The following is a 15,794-nucleotide window of genomic DNA, read 5'->3' as shown; positions in this document are numbered from 1 at the left end:
AATATACATAATATGTAGTAGTTGAAATATATTTCCAGGTCTGTCAGCATGCTTCCACACACCAAAGGTTTGATATATAATTATGCAAGTATGTTGCTTCATTTTTGCAATAGGGAAGAAGGGGGAATATGTATCTGCGTGTGTTTGCATGAGAAAGAACTTTAAACCATAGATGTGTGGGCAGAGAACACCCACCTTGAAATTTTGAGACATAACTTTTCCAAAAACAAATGTTTGAAGCAGTTTAAAAACATTGTGTTTTTAAGCGAGCAACACTTGAATATTTTCCAGAGCTCTGAGTCACTTGGCCATCCTATTCACACCTTGTTCACCCTGGACCAGCATAAGTTCAAATATGCAGAAAAATGAACTAACTTTTGCCATATCTTTTGACCATATCTAGTTATCTCATACTGAAACATTAGTTGTTGTAATTTAGCTTACTCTGGTCTTTACCAGTCCTTTTCCCTAAGATTTTAATTTTTTTTACTAAAACTAGAATTGAATTTGGGGCATGCAAAGCATGCAGGAGCATACCTAGCCATCAGCCAGGTTGCCCGCCCCCAGGGTGCAGGCCCAGTAGGGTGGACAAATTGTGCCGCTGTTTGGCACACCCTGACAAGAGAGCCGAGGGGGCAGTTGTGTGGCACTTCCCTGCCGCAAGAAGCCAGCTCACCACATTCCTGAACACTGGGAATACCAGGACTTGGGAGGGGGAAGGGAGTGGAGCTGGAATCAAAGCTCCCAGGATGATGGAGCACATAGGCAGAGCTGCCTTGCAAAGATGCAGAAAGGGGCGCCATGTGGGAGCATATTTGCACTGAAGCACAGAGATTGGTGGTGGATCCTCTAGAAAAGGATTCTTTGGAAAGGGATTTGCAGTGTCCTAAAAGAGGAGGAGGAGGATATGGGGAAGTGGGGAGATGAGGGAAACTGTTGAATTGGAATGGGATTGCTCCTCACTGTTGAGGTATAGGAAAAACAAGACCTTGCCCACACTTGTCCACTTAGTGGAGAGAGAGAGGGGGGGGATAGTAAGTAAACATCTGCAACAAGTGTGAGAGGTTACTTTGCAGCTCCTTGCCATGGGTACAAGTGTTGGGGCACTTTCTGAGACAGCTGCTTGCTAGATATGCCTCTGAAAGCATGTGCTCAACCAGCCATCCACATACAGAGCAATCAAAATATTGTTTACGAATTACTGTTTTTCAGTTGGCATCTAAACACACATAAAGAGGAAGAGAACTGTCCTAAACGCTTCAGACAGGGAGTTTCATATGCAGTGTACAGAAAAAAAACCAACCTCTCTCACAGCATGCCTTATTGAATCAGCACACAAAAGCAAATAGGCCTACAAAAATTATTACAAACCTGCTTACAAAAATGGTAAACTGTTTATGCAGAAGTATGTTTTATTTTATTCATTGGGACTAATCCCTGAACAGCGGGGAGTGCACCACCAAGCCAGTCACTGCCAACTGCATTGCAGCTAGGCACTAGAAGAACAAGAATGGGAGGAAGCCAGCCAGCCAGGTAACCTATATCAAACATTTATCTACACCTGCATAAAGTCACTGTCACTTAATGCTACCAGGTGAAGGCTGATCTTAGTTATAAATGCTGCAAACTAACCCAATCAGCTTTCTAACTCAGTGTTTGGTGCATTTGAGTTTCATAGTTAGCAAAGCTTTGTCCTTTGCCACCCCATTTCAAATATGGACTTACTGTACTTCATTAGAGGAGATAGTGGCTAAAGGACATAGCTATGGCAGCATAGTAGGAGTTGCAGAGAGATTCACACATTGATGAATTTCCTTTGTGCGATGGTTTGTTTCTAAGCTCCCCCCTCCAAGTGTCTAAAGTGACATGGGTACATGCAATATCCCCAATTTCTGTGGTTTTTACTTATTAATTATTAATTTCATAGAAATTTATACAGAGCTTGATTGTAAAAAAACCCCCCACCTCAAAGCAGTTTACAAAAAGATAAAACAAGAAAATCAAGGGGGGAAATTGCAACTGTACTTTAGTATTTGCATATACTTGTATCGCATGACTGTATCAGGCATCTTGTGTATTCATTGTTGCATCTCACTACATATAGGAGAATTATGGATTCACTGGTCTTTGTCTAAAAATTCTGGCTTTGAATCATATTTATATTATTTGATCCCTTAGGATTGGACAGGCTAGTGATAGATTATATAATTCCAATAAACAAAACTGGCTGATAATTAAGTTGAGGCACAATGTACATGCCTCTCTTTCTCTCGCCTGGGAAATAGCAGATGGGAAATCACAGCATCTATGAAGAATAGCTCATGAACAGCACAGTGGGACTGTTCTGTCCTCCCCTTGAAGATTCTGGGCCTCACATCTGGCCCTAGTATGGAGTGAAGTGTGCTCTCGCCATACTTCTGCTTAAACAAACAGTTGTCTTTGGCAAAAATTATAACTGTTCAGCCTCTTTTATATGTCTGGGGTTCCTATTGTGGTGGATTTCCTATTATCTATACACCAGTCTCAGTCCTAAATGATCTTGCAAGACAGGGATATGCATTTCTCCCAGTACTACCCAGATGGCCTTGGAGTTTATTAGCAGCATTTTACAAGCAGTTTATGTCTCTTAACTAGCGCATGGGAGGAATGTTAAAAGCTATCTGTCCTGCAAGATCAACTCTAGTGGTTTATTTCCTTGGCTTCCTAAAATGGCACAATAGTTTAGTTACTTTTTGAAGAAACCTCATTGAAGAATCATAGATTGTAATGTTGAAAGGGATTCCAAGGGTCTAGTCCAATGGCTTGCAATGCAGGAATCTCAGCTAAAGCATTCATGACAGATGACCATCCAACCTCTGCTTAAAACCCCCCAATGAATATAATACAACCCCCTGAGGGAGTCCGTTTCACTGTCAAACAGCTCTTAGCATCGTGTTTAGTTGGACTCTCCTTTCTTGTAACATGAATCCATTGGTTTGGGTTCTATCCTCTGGAGCAGTAGAAAACTAGTTTGCTCTATCTTCCTTAGGACAGCCATTCAGGTGTTTGGATATGGCTGTTGTATTTCCTCTTGGTCTTCTCTTCTCCAGGCTAAATATACTTAACTCCCTCAACTGCTCCTCATAAGGCTTGGTCTTCAGACCCTTTAACACCTCGATCACCCTTCTCTGCAAATGTCCCAGCTTGTTAATATCCTTGTTAAACTGCTCTGCCCAGAACTGGACGCAGTACTCCAGGTGCAATCTGACCAAGGCAAAATAGAGCAGCACTATTACTTCCCTTGATCAGGACATTATACTCTTGTTGATACTCATTATAGTTACGACATTGCTTATTAATTTATTGCCTATTCAGGATTTCTGCAACCAAAAATCCTTGTAATTAGTTTAATGGAACATCACAGAATTATTGTTCTGAAAGCAGAGATAACAAAAAGTATAAAAAGCAAGATATTTACACAGTACTATAGAACTTGAATGGTACAATGTGTCTGCAGTATTGTGGCAGTATTATCTTTTTACTTTTGCCTTCCATTCCCATCTACTTATTAAATATTTGTCCTAGGAAAGGTAGAAAGAGTTTTCTCTTTGTAAGTTTCCCCACAGTCTTGGAATCCCACAGCTGGAATGAATGGAATTCTCCTACTCAGAAATGTAAAAAGTAAAAATAAAAATCAGACTCTGCTGAGACTGTTTTAGCAGAACGTTGTATGGAGCTTTGTATTACTGGAGAGTGAATGATAAAATAATTAAAAACACTGTCGCCCCAGAAACTCAAATAACTATGAAAATAGCACATTCCTGCTGATCAGAACAGTGGAGAATGCGTTGGTGAAGATCTGCTTGACATGAGCTTGTCTGGCAGTTTTTTGGTAACTACATATTTCTAATGCTCTGTTTTTTGGACTTTCATTTATACCACTTTTTTAATGTGAGGAAGGAAAGCTCCCTATGTACGCATGTTAATCACTAAATATCACTGTTGAATACTGTGAGTGTAGATCCATGTATCCAACTATATTAAGAACTAGGCACTACCATGTATTGAGGATGTGGGCTCTCCCACAGAGATGTAATATGTGTATGCTATAGTGCTCCTCAAATGCAGTCAGATTCACAGCAGACAGGTATGCAGGTTTTCCAGAGCCCATGCTATTTCACAAGAAGTAATGGATTTCTTTAACCCTTCAGCATTCTCAATTAGTGCTTCCTGGAGACTAGGGAATCTAATTTAAGTGTAATTTGTCTTCTTACTTTGGCTAGATAGCTAATATCAGCACATTGTTTTGTTGTTTTTATTTTGATTATGTACTTTGTGAGTTTATCCTGTGAGTCGCCCTGAGACCTTATTGATCAACTTTATTCTTAAAGTGCATGGCCAGTTGGTCACAGTAGGACTTGAAAACTCCAGAGGCGCCTTCCCCACAATGGGAGTATCCTCTAGACCATTCAAAAGAACTGACGGTAGACTACTAGATGATGTCTTACAAACTGCGAAATGAGCCTTCTTTTCAGCCCAAATTGCCATATGGGAGGCACAATTATGTGCACTTGCCAGTGTTCAGTTCAGAGCAAGACTTGCACTTTAGTTTTCATCCAACTTGCTTCATAGTTTAAAGCTCCCTATAATACCAAGTAGCCACTCATGCTACACAATACTGAAGAGAACTTCAGGAGTTATTGTGTCAAATTATAATCCTACCAACAGCTCCAGCAGCAACAACAAGACAATAGTACCCACCCCATAATTTTATAATAGGTTTCCATTTAGTATCTTCCTGAATGTTTTGTTTTAATTGCTGAATACATAGCATTTTATATGTAGATAGAAATTGCTCCCTTTAAGTCAACACATCATAGTACATAGTGGTTGATTGAGGCTGAACATTCTGTTTTGTGGGTGTGCTATGCTTAAGACTTTTAACGTGTTTTAGATAGAAATGAATTCAGCTATGGGTGGTAAATGGTAGATGTAGTTTCTGCTTATTTGAAATAGTTGACACTTTCATTTACTTTGTACCCTAATTCCCCACATAAATGAGTGAAATGGATGATCTGAGGGTCACTGGCTCATATTTCCTGTCCTAATGATAGTAAAACATGCTGAGAGCAATGTGGAGGAACTGAAAATGAATGTGAAGGCATGTGAAATATGGTAAGGGTCGTGAGACAAGACAATAACTTTCATAGCTAAAAAATAGTACTTCACTTGGTGTGAATCCCAGGAGAAAACCAAGATTGCCCTGCAAAGGAGATACAAGGGCTCAAATGTCTTCCTAAATAAGATGGCTTGATGAAATACAAGGCATTGCCTCCATAGCAAAAAAGAGAACTGAATGGGAGACAGAATGGTTCAGGAAGATTGTGCTTAATATCCCTGCTGTAACCTAACAAGCTCCTAATTAAGGTCCATGTCTGCACATAAAGGTAAAGGTAAAGGTACCCCTGCCCGTACGGGCCAGTCTTGACAGACTCTGGGGTTGTGCGCCCATCTCACTTAAGAGGCCAGGGGCCAGCGCTGTCCGGAGACACTTCCGGGTCACGTGGCCAGCGTGACAAGCTGCATCTGGCGAGCCAGAGCCGCACACGGAAACGCCGTTTACCTTCCCGCTGGTAAGCGGTCCCTATTTATCTACTTGCACCCAGAGGTGCTTTCGAACTGCTAGGTTGGCAGGCGCTGGGACCGAGCAGCGGGAGCGCACCCCGCAGCAGGGATTCGAACCGCCGACCTTTCAATCGGCAAGTCCTAGGCACTGAGGCTTTAACCCACAGCGCCACCTGTGTCCCAATGTCTGCACATATAAATCACAATTTCTGCACATATAAATGAAAATTAAAATCACAGGTCTAAACAAAACCATGGGTTAGTGCAAATGCATAGGCACCTCAGAAGGAAATAGCAGCCACTTCTTTACTTCCTTGCCATTTTGCTGCCTCACTATGCTGAACTAAGCAATAGTTTGGCTTCATATGTTTTTTTGAACCTAGGCTCATGGTTTAACTCTCCTGGACAAGTCACAAATCGTAAACCTTCATTACAGCTTGTGGTTTGTCTGGTGAGAACTTTCCTCTTTCAGACGTATTTGTGAGAGAGGGTAAATGTGCATTTGGAATCTTGCAGGGGAAATGAATTTTGATCAGAAAACCAACTTCAAATCCAGTTTTAAAGCTCCCCAACTTTTTTTAATGAGAGAAATTTCACAAGCAATGAGAGAAGAAACTGAAAGTTTCTGATGCAAAAGCAACATTATTCATGTCCTCAAGATCTTAAAATTCAGAATGGGGAATGCATCTTATGGAGATCATGTTGGTAAACCAAAAATAGCTTGAGTGTCTTAACAAAAAATAAAATAAAATAAAAATAATGGTCTGTAGGCAGACTGTGGGAAGAGCCCCAGTACAGAAAGGAAATGTAGCTGGACTGTACAAGGACTGGTAGCTGCATTTTGCAAATAACACAGAATGTAGAATGTGATTATATATGTCTTAATTTCTTGTAAAATTTAATGCTGGTCATGTTTCATAATATGATCAATTCCATTAAGCTTAACTACACCAAAGATGCTCTCTAACCACATTCTTTTAGTTAATTTCATATCTGCTTTGTTGTCCACAAAAAGGGCTCACCAGATGACCCGGGGAATTACAGAAATATCAGTCTGCTCTCAATAGTGGGGAAACTGTATGCCCGCTTCCTGCTGAGCAGACTTATCCAGTGGTCCGAAGAGAAAAAATTAATTGGGCCCGAACAAGCTGGATTCCGCCCCAAACAGTCAACAATTAATCATATTCTAATTTTACAGCATCTTGCCTGGAAATATTCCACCCCAAAGGGTGGTCAACTCTGTGTGGCATTCATTGACCTAAGGGCAGCATTCGATAGTATCCCCAGGAGCATCCTCTGGGAAAAACTCACCCGCTGGGGCATCGACAGAAGGCTTCTCTGGCTAATAATCAAACTCCATGAGAACTCAGCGGCTAGAGTGAGATTCACCCCGGAGGGTGATCTCACCAATTCAATTCCCATTAACAGAGGTGTCCGACAGGGTTGTATATTGGCTCCATTCCTGTTCAATTTGTTCATAAGCGACATGAGGACTCCCCTAATAGAGGCTCAAGAAAGGATTCATGCACCCCGCCTAGCACTTTATCGCTGCCCTTTGTTACTATATGCGGATGACGCAGTCATCCTTTCCTTTTCTAGAGTAGGTCTCAGAAGGGCCTTGAAAATTTTTGGATCATATTGTAACGCAAATTCCCTTACAATTAATTATGGGAAATCTAAGATACTAGTTTTCTCAAAGAGCCGGAAACTCCATAATTGGAAAATTGATGGGAGAGCCATCGAACAAGTCTATAAATTCCAATATTTGGGAGTTTGGTTACAACATAACCTTAGATGGAAGGCCCATGTAGCCTATGTTACAAATAGAGCCAAAGCTATCTCCTTGGCGATCTTGCGATTCTTCTTCACCGATGGGGCCCTTCATATCCCATCGGCGTTGAAAGTCTTCAAGGCCAAGATGATTCCGACAATTGCTTATGCCATCTCAATTTGGGGGACTTTTGTCAATCTATCTCACCTAGAGGTTATTCAAAATCAGTTTTTAAGAGGGATATTGAAACTGCCCAACTGTGTAAGTAATACAGCGTTACGCATGGAACTTAACACTGTATCCCTGGAAAACGCTCTGTGGAAGCACATACTTTGTCATTGGTTATCTCTATGGCACAATCTCCCAAACTTGTACTTGATACAATGTATGTGGAGAGATGATTTCCAGAGCCCATGGGTAAAAAAATTACAGCTGAAAATTACAGCAATGGGAATCTCCCCATCCAAATTACTAGAGCAGGACATAGTTCCAGCTAAAAGAACAGTAACCTGTAAACTAGAGGAGATGGACTTGCAGCAGAAAATGGTCTTGGGCAACGGTACCTGCTCACCTCTAAACCTTGGTTTATTACCCCTCTTAAGGCTCCCAAACTATTTGAATTCCTTAACTTCTTCGGCTCATAGATATGCCTTTGTAAAGGCAAGATTCAACACCTTCCCATCAAACGTGCTGAGAAATAGATTCTCCAATGGACAGATATCGCTCTTATGTGACTGTAATTGTGGGGCACCGGAATCGTTGCATCACATAATTCTTGATTGTGCTTTTCACTTATCGGCCAGGAGCAAGTTTCTTGCTCAATATCTTAAGGGAATTGCCGATGATACAACTGAAGCCAAACTGAGATATCTATTAAATGATGATGACCCCCTAAGATCACTCATGGTTGCCAGATTCTTGATCAGCGTCCTATCCCTAAAGAAGAGAAACGGACTCTTGTGTGGCTCGGATAATCCCTTTAAACCATGATCTATGTTTTAGGATGTAATTAGGTATTATCACCATTGATGTCTTCTATTAATTTATGAGCAGAGGGCGATGTTTATGTTACAAATTTTGTAATGTATGATGTTGGTCTTTTGTTTTTGTTTTGCTTTGGTTCTTGTCAGTTTTTTGTAAGTTTTGGAGGTTTTAAATTTGGAGGTTCAAGTACATTATGGTGGTATGGGAAACTGTCGTGTGATGGGCCAATGGCCGTAATAAAGATCAATCCAATCCAATCCAATCTGCTTTGTTGAATCACCTACTTCTGATCATCACATTTAGATGTTGGAGGTTAATTGCATTGTACTCAAGTGGATAATAAGCCGGAGAAAACCAAACTATAGCTTAATGTCATCCTTAATAAAAAAAAATGTTCTATTTGATAATATAGTAAGTGATATTAAGTACATTTTAATACAGCATTTAATCTTAGGTTATGGTATGTACCTAATGTATCTATGCATATTAAATTTCCTGCTTCTGGGAACAAATTGCAGTCACGAGGACTTTAGAAATGGCAGGTAAGTATTCTTGTATTCGTGGCTTAATGCCCCTGAGGGGGTGATTCTTAGAGCTACAAACTGTCTTGTGCAGCTTTTTTTCTTTTTTAACTCCCTCAAAGAATATCTAGTTACAGAGTGCTGTGCTGGGAGTACCTGGGGAAATAGTAAAAGGAAACACAGCTGGGAGCCACTGTGGTTTGACTTCACTCCAGATACTTTGAAAATATGCTGGCAAAAACATGATTTTAAGTAAAACTGTTTCCTTTGGTAACATACCCAGAACTGCAGGTTTTACATTTTTGTGCTTTGTGTGTATAGGGCAAGGGTGGGGCAAGGAGTTGTATGAGGATGCCATATATATGGATAAAACTAGGATAGCATTGTAGAAAGAGGATAAGAAAGACTACAAATGCTGCAGTGGAGTGAGTTTTGGTAATGTAGATTTGCTGCTCAAATTGTGCTGTGCATAGAAGGCAGAAACACTGGAGGGAGGGAGGGAGAACTTGTTTAGAATATGTTGTTATTATTATTTTTAGAAATTAAACAAAACTTGCCCCTTCTTCAATGCAAAAATCTGATGGTGTTTTTACAAAATACACTTGAAAGTATAATGTGCTAGGGATGGGAGAGGAAATAAGTTTTGAATGTGAATGTACTTTCCAAAACAATATACTAACCAAAACACAGCTATCCTTTAAAATTCACATTTCTCCAAATTTTATGATGCAGTTTCCTAAACAAATAATGTTTATAAAAATGCACATATAAGGGGAAATGTACATAAGATGTATCTGCCAGAAAAAAATAACACATGAGGTCACAACCTTGCTAAAGCTAATCAGATCTAGTTTTGTTTAATAGATGGGTGACTGACTTGGTGGTATATATATCCTGTCTTGGATTCCTTGGTGGAAATAAGATGGGATATAAATGTAAGAAAATAAATAAATGCATTGGAACACTTCTTAATTCAGGTACTATGATTGCAAACAAATCCGCAAATACAGTGGGCATTTTACTCTTGAATTTAGTGGGCACAGCTCCTTCTGCCATAATTTTCACAAGCAGCACTCAGAAAACAGTGGTCATCTTGGGAAGAGGATTACCCATCCATTCTTATTGAGATGGTGCACACAGCAGTGTATTCAAATACTTCCATAGTATACATTATACAGTATATATTAATTCCTGAATTAAAAGTGATATAGCATTTGTGAATTATGCTTTCTCCATTTTTCTGCAGAAGTCTATAAGGTAGTTGTATAATCATATATGCAATTAGTTGTTTGAATATGAGATGTGTATGAGCCCCTGGAAGAGTGCTCCTGCACTTGTGTCCTGCTTGCAGGATTCCTATAGGCATCTAGTTGGCCATTGGGAGAACAGGAAGCACTTAATGGATCAGTAGCCTCATCCAGAAGGCTCTTCTTAGGTTCTGACAGTTTCATCAAGAAGTGGACAATCTGAACAACAAAACTGGTCAGGAGCATAACCTCTTTTCACTGGTGCAGAAGCTGCTTCCTAAACACCACCACCATTTATGATTTCTACCACGCCCATCTGAGTGTGTTGCCCCAGCCACTCGGTGGCTTCCAGCAGAATAAAAACACAGCAAAGCAACAAACATAAAAAAACTTCCCAACTCAGGGTTGCCTTAAGATGTCTTCAGAATGTCGGGTAGTTTATCTCTTTGACATCTGATGCGAGGGGATTCCACAGGGTGGGTGCCGCTACTGAGAAGGCCTTCTACCTGTTTCCCCGATTCACTTATTGCAGTGAGGGAACTGCCAGAAGGAGCTGGACCTCAGTGTATGGGCTGAACAATGGGGGCAGAGACACTCCTTCAGGTATAGAGGGCCGAGGCTGTTTAGGACTTTAAAGGTCAGCGCCAACACTTTGAATTGTGCTCAGAAACATACTGGGAGCCAATGTAGACCTTTTATGACCAGTGTTATATGATTCCAGTAGCCACTCCCAGTCACTAGTCTGGCAGCTGCATTCTGGATTACTTGTAGTTTCAGAGTCACCTTCAAAGGTAGACCCATGTAGAGCACATTGCAGTAGTCCAAGCAGGAAATAGCCAGAGTATGTACCACTCTGGCAAGACAGTGCACGGGCATGTAGGGTCTCAGCCAGCGTACCTGATGAAGCTAGTAGACAGCCATCCTGGATGCATCTTGTATATGTTATCCTGCAAGGTTTTATTTTGGCTTTCAAAAACGTCCTGCACTGTATTCATTAACTCATCTCCATGAAAAGTAATAAACATTTCAACAAGGCATCATTTTGCTTTGTGTGTGAACAAGTGGAAGTTTGGAAGAATGGAATTTGCACACCAGCAACATTTCTGCCTCAATCTGATTTAAAGTGCACTGAGTTAATAGTGAAATATAATCCCTTTTTATTGTCTGCTTTTCCAAACAGAATTCCAGCATTTTTTCAAAACTCCACCTCCTTGCTTTAATGTGTTAGTCACAAAGCAAGCTAATTTGGCTGATACCTTCTGTTAAATTAGCATAGCATCTACAGCAGCAGTTTATGAACACCACATAGAATGAGAACCTGCTGAATACCTCTTGCTAAAATTGGTGTGTCCTTTGTCTTCTTAACTAGAATCTCTTTCATCAAACATTCTTTAATTTTCATAAACCTGAATTGGGATCATGGTTTCCTTCAAAAGGCTTTTAGTTTGGTGAAGTTACAGCAGGTGTTGGGCTCTTTCAAGCTCCCTTTTCCAACTACAAAGCAAACTGGTTGGGATTGGTAGAATGAAGCTGGTACGGAGACCTCTACTGGTCACACTGCATAAAAATAGTTGTAGAGATGTTCTGGGACTTTTTTGGCTTTCACTTGTTAGCTTTGCAAATTCAGGGTCAAAGGTATTGTTATGTTATGACATATCTTCATAACATTTGCGCATCATACTCTGTACAGGAATAAACAGTACACACAAATCATGTAACAAAACCCCAAAAGCTTTTTTAAAAAAAGAAAAGCCACAAAAAGAGGACAGTTTAGAGCAGAGAAGTGGATGGTGCTTAGCCCCTTTCTTGTCTGTTGCTTCTGTGCTCCAAATTGTCTCCCCCAGTCACCTTTCCCCTGCTACAACCCTAAGAAGAATTCCTTTGAATTAAGTCTCATTGAAATAAATAGTTATTTCCCCAAATAAACATGCTTAGAAAAAGCCAGAGCTGATCCAAAACAGAAAATAGATATATATTATTTGTTTTGAAGATTTGCAATATGCTAGAGGCTTTCCATTTTTACGTGTTTTAATGTTTGCAAGTATTGGAACAGGAAGATGTGGGAGTTAAGGTTATTTCTGGACTGTAAATACATATTTAAGTTATGAATTGTTATAAAGGGCAAATTTTCACACGGGTGTGTGGGGATTTGCTTGCATAATTCCTATTATTGTCAACCAAAATCAAACTGGCTCACATGTCTAGCTCCCCAAACCATTTGTTTTTCTACAATACCTTCTGAGAATGAATGTCTAATTATACTGATTAAATTTTAATAATAAAAATATTTGACATTAAACATCAATCTTCTAAACTCATATTGCTCCACACTGATGCAGTTATGAATATATATTTTTTTCTTTCTCCCCATTCCCAAACAGTATAAACTTATTTTGTTTCCTTGTTGCATATTTGATACTATCTTCCTTGTCTAACAGAGTTATACAAACTCTCTCCACTTATGTCTGGCTGTGGGGGTCGGGTTGGAGGGGAAGTACCCCTTCGCTCAGCTCGGGCAGCTGAGCTAGCCTCTCACTGGCAACTACTAACTTTGCTCTTCTGCTTACTAAATGAGCAGATAGGTACGATTCTATGAAATTGCTGGCAAACTTTTATGAAAACTGTGCCAGTTTAAAACAAACAGCAACAACACTGATAAAGGAGAACAACTTTAGATGAGAAACCAACACTGAAAGTTTTATCCATTCCTTTTCTCAGTGTATTTTCTTCTTTGGTGTTGTACTGACTCCTATCCCCAAACAAAAGTGCAGAAATGCTTACTTGTAAATAAGGAAATGATCTTTATTAAGGGAGTGTAATGGTACAGACTCAGGAGCGATAAAAGAGCTCTTCTAGTCCCAGAGCTTTCACAAAGCAAAGGGTGGGCTGGACCAGTGGCCAAAGTGCATAAGTTCAGGGTAAGTTAGAAGACGTTCAAGACTGCACAAGAGCTAAGTAGTTGTTCCAACACATTTCCCATGCCTACCTATCCAGCTTTAAAGCTAAGGCAAGTTCTGCCCTTACTCACTGGATCTTTATTCCTGTGTGAGCAGTTAGCCTGTATCCAGGTGTGTGTGTCTAGGCCCTTCTAATGAGGAGATTCCTTGTCATGGGAGGTAATGCTGGACCCACCTCCCTCTGCCCAAAAACCTGCTCAGCTGCCCCAGGCAGAGGCTCCATGCTGCCCTCATATATTGACGTTTTCTTCCACCAAGGATGAGAGGGAGCTGGACTTCCTATAGCCACACTAGAGCCAGATGGGATCAGGAAGAGAGACTTTCCATCTGTTTCTGCCTCCCCCTGCTTTCACCTCATTTTCCTATGGAGTCTGCCATCATGGGGCCAAGCCAAATGGCACCAAGGGAGTCATGACAGGTGCCTACCTACAACTGCAAAAATGGGAGTTGCAGGAAGACTTGTCCAACACGGCACAATTTACTAGACAAAATACAGATGGCTGGTGTTTCCATTTCACTACATCACAATTTGGGTAGGCTTGCTTTGAATACAACTTGGTGGCCATAGAGAGATGTGTTGCCATTTCCCAACATTCTCTGCATTTCCAGTGTTCAAGCTTTGAGTGTCATTGTTTGGAGGCTTCAGTTGTTATCATTTTACTTCTGTTAGGTGAACAGAAAATGATACAAATGTTTATGAAATCAACTTTCAGTTTATTTTATTTTAATCAGAATATAGTACAGAACTCCCTAGAACTCCACAGGTTCTATTTTTTTTGTTCTATTTTCATTTGTCTTGCCTTTTAAGCTGGTTGCTTAATGTCTTAGAAGGAGCCATAGTTTGATCATGGCCATCTGTGGAGGTGTACCTTCCTGAGTTAGAATTCTATTTTTGGGGCACCCTCTAAACAACCCTTTGAGGAGTGAATATGCTCAGTGGGCATTCCATTAGAAGCAGAGCATGACCAGTTCGGTCACACTGGGTGCAGTGCAATGTTGAATGGAAGGCGAGAAGTGGGGGCCACCAAATTTTGGTGTTGTACAGGGCACCACTGGCATTTGAGACGCCTAGATCCATTGCTGATGCCATGCCCACTGACTGTTTGAGTGCTGGTGCTGGAAAATAAGATGTTGATGGTGGTGAGTGGAATAGAGTGGCTGGAATCCTGAACAGGGAGCCTTTAATGCTGTAACTTTTTGTTGTAGATCCCACTTCTTCTAAAGCTCAGAACTGAGACATGTCCTTATTTAGCCATAACAGCATCAGCCCTGCACAACAAGGAGGTATCATAAACTTTGGAGGGACCCCAAAGTTTACAGAAGTGCAAAAATCTTTAATGGGTTTTCATTAAAATTCTAGTCATTCACCATGAGTTCTAACAATTGATTATTGCTTGAACAGATTTATTTTATTATTTTATTATTTTTCAGCAATAACACTTCCAGCATGAGCATTTTTTGCTTTCTTGGGTTTCTAAAGCATCAGAGCCAAATATCTTAAATTGTCCAAAGGTTATAGAGTAGTATTGTCTGGTTTTGGCAGCTGAACATAAAGGAGATATAACAATAATGATAAAATGTTTGGTGCACCAAAATGCAGCATTTGGCACCTGAACTACACTGTAGGAATTTTCTGTAGCCCCCAACTGTCTTACCAAAACTCTTTTTGTTTCCCTCAAAATTCCATTGAAATTTTTACTTGAGCAAGGACTTAAACCTTTTGCCTTCAAATATTGCTGTTGGTGAAATTTGATTATAATGGTAACTGAATTAAGAACAGTGAGACTTATTGTGGCAAAATTAAGAGATCCAGAGAAAGATGAATTGGCAAAATGTCAGGCTCCTCGGAGGTTCCACCAGGGCTGGTGCTGGTTGCCAAAACCCTCCCCCATTGTTATGAGAGTGGCCAAAGCAGTGTGAAGCAAAGCACCAGCTGAGGCTGAAACCACTCACCATCTTCATTTTTCCAGAATGCCCCTGGGCACTGCTAAGTCAGATCTCAGGCATTTTATGGAAAAGAAGATGGTGGATGATTGCACAGCTGGTCTCCAATGCTCACTACTTCTAAACCTGGGATGAAAGTCCCTCCCTCATTTTCCTGGGACTGTTTGTTCTCCATGAAGGGTCTAATTTCCTCCCCAGGCTATGTGTGTGTGTGTGTGAGGGGGGGGGGTTGGGGGGGGAGTTGGTTGACTTGCCAAGATAGCTTTTTCGTTTTCTCTCTTTTCACACCTTAAAAACAGCCTTGCATTATCTCCGTGGTGTTTGTTTGTTTATAAAAATATTTATATACCCATATTCATGAAAAATAGGAAGGTGTTTACAATAATTGTACATAAAGCCATACAACAAAAACCATATAAAAAGTTAAACTCAGAAATCAACTAACTATTGTGGAAAGATGTTTTCGCAATTTCCTCTTTAAGCCTGATAGAATAGAAAAGTTTTCAGCAGGTGTTTAAATGTTGAAACAGAAGGCATCTGCTGAATCTCTATTGGCAAAGTATTCCACAGGGCTGGGCCAACTACACTGAAGGCTTGTTTACTTCTTGTTGTTAAGAAGAAGGGGACGCGAGTGATGCTGAGGTGAAAACCACTTAGCCTTTTTGACCTGCTGATCAGAAGGTCGGTGGTACGAATCCCTGTGACAGAGTAAACTCCCGTGCTCTGTCCCAGCTCCTGCCAACCTAGCAGTTCAAAAGCACGCCGG

At 40.5% G+C, this 15,794-nt stretch overlaps 1 protein-coding gene across 1 annotated transcript in view; it reads left to right on the top strand.

The window, feature by feature from the left end:
- The window catches only part of TARS1 (threonyl-tRNA synthetase 1), a 196,036-nt gene that overhangs the window by 24,356 nt on the left and 155,886 nt on the right, over positions 1–15,794 (top strand). The gene's annotated exons all lie outside the window — the stretch shown is intronic.

Source organism: Podarcis melisellensis (genome assembly GCF_964234715.1).
Source record: "Podarcis melisellensis genome assembly, chromosome: 11".
In the NCBI taxonomy this organism is placed as follows: domain Eukaryota; kingdom Metazoa; phylum Chordata; class Lepidosauria; order Squamata; family Lacertidae; genus Podarcis; species Podarcis melisellensis.
Note: the sequence above shows the minus strand (reverse complement) of the source record. Positions and strands in the feature narration are given on the sequence as shown.